Genomic DNA, 6,221 nt, shown 5'->3' with positions numbered 1-6,221 from the left:
TGAGATTGAGAATTCTTTGCGCGAGTTGAGGCGATCAACTAGGGTATTGCCGACAGAGGAAGAGCTGAGTACTCTGTCTAGTTACTACGAGAACGCTCTATTTGAGGAGGATCCACCTTCATCTCCAGTTTCCAATTCATCACCTGAGACAGTCACTTCTCCAGACTTTCTAGAAATGGCTGAAGAAGCAACTATTGCCAGTCACTCTTAGCCGACAGCGGCGAATCTCTATAAGGGATTTGTATTACCAGGGGACGCAAGAAAATTCGAGCCGATGTCGTCCTATATCAATTTGGTTGAGAGAAACCAATTTGGGGGAGCTGCAAATGAAGATGCAGCCAAGCACATGGAGACCTTCATCGATTATTGTTGCTCCATACCTCCACCAACTGGCGTGACCCCGGATCAGATAAAAGAAACCATGTTTATTTTCTCACTCCGCGATGCTGCAAGGGAGTGGTATAGGGATCTGGACCGGGCTGCTCATGGGATAACAGACTGGAATTCACTGGCTTTAGCATTTTACAAGAAGTACTTTTCTGCATCGAAGACTATTGCCATTAGAGCTCAGATCACGAGCTTTAAACAGGGGCCTGATGAGAACTTTCATGAAGCATGGGTCCGTTTCAAGAAGTTGGTGCGAACCATTCCGCACCATGGGTTCGAAAAATGGAGTCTTTGTAATCAGTTCTATAATGGGCTGTACGACGATCAGAGAGCTATTTTGGATGCTGCAGCCAATGGCCGATTTGCTGAGAATATGGGAGAGACTAAGGGGTGGAAGATCATTGATGATTTGGCCACCCATAAGGTCAATATGGGAACTCCGGAGGGCAATCAAAGAAGAGTCGAATCTTCTTCTCGTAGCCGCACTAGAGGCTCTTACTGCGAGATTTGACAAATATGAGTTGGGAGGAGCTTCCAAAGGAGGGATGTATCAGGTAAATGCTGTTTCAGACGGTCCTTTCGTCTGTAGAAGGTGTGGAGCTAAGGGACATGTTTCAGAGAATTGTCCTAGTCCTTTTGAGCAATGTGCTGCCTTTCAACATTAGAGGCAGACAAATACTTATTATGAGCCGAATGTCCATCCCAATTTGAGGTGGACAAGCCAAAATGTGCTTAATCCTATTCCTCCTCCGAACCAGCAGCAGCCGTATATTCCTCCACACAAGAATCAACAAGGCTTTCAGAAGCCTCCGTCTTTCAATCCTCCCAACCATGGTGCATCATCTTCCGGTGGGGTGAGTGAAATAAGTGAGATAAAGTCTATGTTGCAATCCATTACAAAGCAGTTGCAGTTGAGTGATCAACAAAATCAACAGAAGGACGCGTCTATTAAGGCACTTGAAACTCAAGTTGCCCAATTGGCCGCGAATCAATCCTCGAGAAAGCAGGGTCATTTACCGACTCAAAATGAGAAGAATCCACATGAGACGGTAAATCTGATAGAATTGAGAAGCGGTCTTTCTTATGAGGGACCAGAAGTGTCGAAATCGGACCAAGATAGTCAGAATCGATGGTGAACGGTGTTCGTCGAGAAAAAAGGGCTCACGACAAAGCAATTGCTCGATCGACTGAAATCTGGTGTTCGATCGAGCAGAACTGGAGATGAAAGTACTCGATCGAGTGGTTTTTCCACTCGATCGAGTGAAGCAGAAAAGGGAGTTGGTCGATCGAGTGGGAATTTTACTCGATCGACTGATTCTGAAGGAGAAACTGCTCGATCGACTGAAGAAATTGGTCGATCGAGTAGTATTGATGACGGGAAGCTTATTCGAGAGCCTGCTAGTGCTCGTTTAAGCGAGATATCACCGGAAAGACCTCGTTCGAGAGGTAAGAAGCGTCCAAAGGATACAGAACTTGCACCGGAAGATACATTGGAAGCGAGGAACAAGGGACTTGAGATACCCATCACGGTTCCCTTCCCGAGGCGGCTGCAAAATACAAAAGCTAATCAACAGTTTGGCAAATTTGTCGAACTTTTGAAGAGCTTGGAAGTCAATGTGCCGTTCACTGAATTGCTGACAAAGGTACCCTCTTATTTAAAGTTTATGAAAGAAATTTTATCGCGTAAGAGGACTATTAATGATAGTGAGACCGTAGCCTTGACTGAGATGGGGTCAGCCCTATTTCAAAATAAGTTACCACCTAAGCAGTCAGATCCGGGTAGTTTTTCGATCCCTTGTCATATCGGTATGCATTTGATTGATAACGCGCTATGCAATTTAGGCGCTAGCGTGAGTGTTCTACCGTTATCTCTGGCTAAGAGATTTGGTTTGACAAAGCTGAGTTGTACCAACATGACTGTCCAGATGGCCGACCGTAGTTTATCACTGCCATTAGGTGTAGTAGAAGACGTACCTGTTCAGATCGGGAAGTTCTTTATTCCCGTTGATTTTATTGTCTTAGACATCCCCGAAGATGCACACACCCCTATCATTTTAGGGAGACCATTTTTGTCTACTGCCCATGCAGTAATAGACGTCGGGGGGAAGACTTTGACCTTTCAGGTAGGGGACGAGGAGCTGATTTTTCATCAGTCTAAGTTCCGGAGAGCTCCCATGCAAACCCAGCCTTGCAATGCTCTCTCTTCTATTGATCCTATTATTGTGCTGCTATTGTTAACCCTCCGCCTCAGACTGAGAGCAAAAAGGAGGAAAGTTCGTCTCTTTTCCTTGCTGCAGGTACAGATGAAAGCAATGAAGGAGCTGTCAAAGGACATGGTGCAATTATTATCAATCAAATTGAAGATGATGACGCTAAAGCTGGTGATAAAGAAGCAAGGACGAGGAAAGTTCGCGCTTACGTGGATGTGAACTACTCCCCTCCTACCGTTTCAAGTGATAATTCATGCTCATGGAAGATGAAGAGGACAGTCAATGTTGCTGAGATGACGTCCTCCAGTCAGAAGCCCTCCGAAGGGCTACTGAAATTTGTTGGGAATTAAGCGGGGAAATGCCCCGTGTAACACTTTGTAATAGATAAATTTTGAATTTCTTTTGAATTAGTTTTATTGCGTTTTAATTAGGATAATTAGTTTTAGACAGTTTTTAGCGTAGACATAAGACTATAGACTGTTCTTATGCGTATTTGGTATATTGGGAAATTTTTGCGTGTGTTTTTATGCAGGTGTTTTGGCAGGGTTTTTACTGATCTAGATTGTCCTGCCAGGGATTTATATGTAGGGTGATCTAACTCAAAGAACTCGCCTGATTGGTTTAGTTAAGTGAAAAACGAAATAATAAATAATGACACAAAGATTTTTATACGTGGAAAAACCCTGGGAATAAGGGAAAAAACCACGGGCACCAAGCCAGGAGTGATTGTTACTATGGTTTCAGATAGCCTGACAGAGTATTGTTATATCAGGCGTGACAGACGAATAAATTGCTTAAGAATATAAAAATATAAGTAAAAGTAAGTGTATATCTCGTGGTCCTTCTGATCTTCTCTTCCTTTCTATTTATAGCTGATCTCTCCTTCCTTCTTATGCCGTTTAGGGTTTCCTGGTAAATAGGGAATGTGCCCTATTTACCCGGAGGTGGTTGCCTCTTTATTAGCCGTTGCTTTGACTGCTTCCTATAACATAACTTTCTGGAATTGGTCTTCCTTTTTTGTAGGGAACATATATCAGTTGCCTGTTTGTCGCCTGTAGTGGCCTGGTGCTCTTTCTTTTCAGGCTGCTGGTCATCTTTCGCCTGTCTTTCATCAACTCCTGCTTGGTGCCTATCCGTGTTTGAATAAGTGCCTGGTTTCATATGTCTTTTGCTTGGAACTTGTCTTTGGATGTCGCCTGGCCTTCGTCAGGTTAGGCAGAATAATTTTGGGCCCAACAATTGCCCCTTATCTGCTTATTCCATTATTGGGTCTGGCCAGGAATAAGGAGATAAAAATTTGGGCCAGGCGAGTGATTTGTGTAGGGACTTCTTATCGGATTAGAATTAGTGTTTGATTTGGCTTCTAGTAACGGCTATTTGCCATTAATAGGGTAGGTTCACAAAACCCTAGGAGAGTCATGATTAGTCTCTACCACTTGCTTTTCTAGCCGTTTAGGATTTGCGGTTATAAATATCCTTCTTTTGCCGTGATTGCTTCCACATTCCAATCCCCAAATTTCTTCTTTCCCTTTCTAAAAAATTCTCTCTTTGAAAAATTCATTTTCCAGAAAAAATAAGATATGGCTGGTGGCAAGAGAAGGACAGCAGCTTCAAAAGCTCCTGTTGAGGCTGAAGAAGTTCCTGTTGAAGTTGAAATGGTTTCTGCTGAGGTTGAGAGGGTTCCTGATATCATCCCTGAGGATGATGTGATGGAGATTGTTGCTCCTCCAGAGGTTCTCGTCCATGTCTTATAAAGGGGTTGAATATTCTCCTAATAAGGCTTTGGCGGCTTCTTTTCAAGAAGCCAATCAACTGAAACCTGCTTTTGAGCATTATATAAAGGGCAGGGGCCTTATTCCTCATGGGGCTGAGGTTTGGATTCCTGAGAACGGTCCTGTCAGGGCTAATTGGAGTAGCCCAGGTTGGTTTTGTATTTTTGAGGGGGCGTTCAGGGGTGGCAGTCAGCTTCCCCTTTCTCCTTTCATGACTGAGGTGATTAGGGCTATTAGGGTTCCTCCGTTTCAACTTATGCCAATGGTTTGGAAAATTGTCCATTCTGTTGAGCATTTATGTTCTAAGCATAAATTGGTTATTACCCTGGATGATTTCAAGAATGTCTATCACCTGAAGAGTCATTCTACTGGGAGGTTCAATTTTCGAGTCAGGTCAAAGATGGCTCATCTGATTAGTGATTACCAACTTTGATTCAGGGGATGATAAAGGATGGGCTCAAACCTATATGTTTATCAAGGCTGATTCAATTGCCCCTGACCTGGACTATCTCAATTACCCAGCTGTTGAAGGAGGTAACTTTCTTTCCTGCATTATTTTTGGTTTGGTAATAATATGTTTTGGAGAGTTTACTTACTTTGCCCGTGCTTTCTTTTAGTAAATGATTGGGTGAATGATCCTGATGCTGAGGGGTCGGCTGACCGGATAGCAGCGTTCATGGCGTTGCCTGAAGAGGAGAGGGCTTGGCCTGCCTGTCTGGGGCAGGCTTCTATGCCTCGTTTTAAGAAGGCTAAGTTGAGTACGTATAAGCTTGTGAAGAGCACTAAGGTTCCAGGGGCATCTTCGTCAGGGAGTAAGTTCTTTTGCTTATCTTTGTCATTTTGTTTCCTGTATTGGGTTCATGCTTATATTGCTGATTTAGAAACTCGTCGTGCAGCTACCAGGGCTTCTGCTAGAATTGCTAGTTTTGGTCTGTCTTTGGTGAAGGCAAGGGTCTCTCAGATTACAGGGGAGAAGTCAAAGAGCAGTGAGGCAACGGGAAGTGACAGTGCTGTTCAAGTTCAGGAACCTGTGCAGGAGGTTCAGTTGGCGTCGCCTGAAAAGATTGTGGATGATAGTGACCGTCCTGAGAAGAGGAAGAGAGTGGATGAGTCTAGAGGAGTTCATGAGGTCAGGGGGGTCAGGGCTCGTATGGATGAGGTCCAGTTTGCCAAGGATCAAATTCAGGCTCAGGCTTTTGTGGTTGATGATCCCTATTTCAAGTATCGAGCAGGGAAGCTTCGCCCGTGCTTTGGCCGCTATGTATCGTTCCAGGGACTATGCTGCCAACCTGATCACCATGCTTCAGGAGGTATATATTCTCTGTCTTTGTTTATTGTGGGTTTTTGTGTGTGTTTTCTTTTTTTGTGGCTTAGATAGGCATTTTTCTTTTGTTTTAGAATGTTAATGATGTGCTGAGGAGCGCCTGTCAACTGGAATCAGTCCATGGTCTAAAAAATGCCTTGGATTGGGAGGTACAAATCTTGAAAAAAGATGCTGACAAGTTTAAAGCTGAGTTGGAGGTGTCTAAGGCTGAGAATCATTCTTTGAAGGAGGATAATGAGGCAGGGAAGGCTCGGTTCTTGGGTGGAGTCTTCTAAGTGAAATCTACTCAGGATGCTCGAAAGCTCTTCGTGCTAAGTTTGATATTGCTCGAGAAAGAGTTGAAGGCCGAGAAGCAAAGCTATGCGAGAACAGTTAAAGGTAAATGAAGAATTGGGTCAGTAGAGAGGGATGAGGTCCGGCTAGGTACAAAGATGCTTTGCACTTTGTATTTCTTTGGCAAGGGCCGTGTGGATGCTATGAAGGAGCCTGCTGAAGTCGCCTTTTTGGAATCCCGATCGGGAGTTGGGT

At 44.1% G+C, this 6,221-nt stretch overlaps 1 non-coding gene across 1 annotated transcript; it reads right to left on the bottom strand.

Annotated features, from left to right (window-relative positions):
- Positions 1 to 556: 556 nt before the first annotated feature.
- LOC141615858 (small nucleolar RNA R71) lies at positions 557 to 663 on the bottom strand. Its single transcript, XR_012530250.1, has one exon. It is a non-coding gene; the product is annotated as a small nucleolar RNA R71 (small nucleolar RNA).
- Positions 664 to 6,221: the final 5,558 nt, after the last annotated feature.

This window comes from Silene latifolia, chromosome 11 (genome assembly GCF_048544455.1).
Source record: "Silene latifolia isolate original U9 population chromosome 11, ASM4854445v1, whole genome shotgun sequence".
Taxonomy (NCBI): Eukaryota; Viridiplantae; Streptophyta; class Magnoliopsida; order Caryophyllales; family Caryophyllaceae; genus Silene; species Silene latifolia.
The sequence above is the reverse complement of the archived record's forward strand: the minus strand, read 5'-3'. Positions and strand labels throughout refer to the sequence as shown.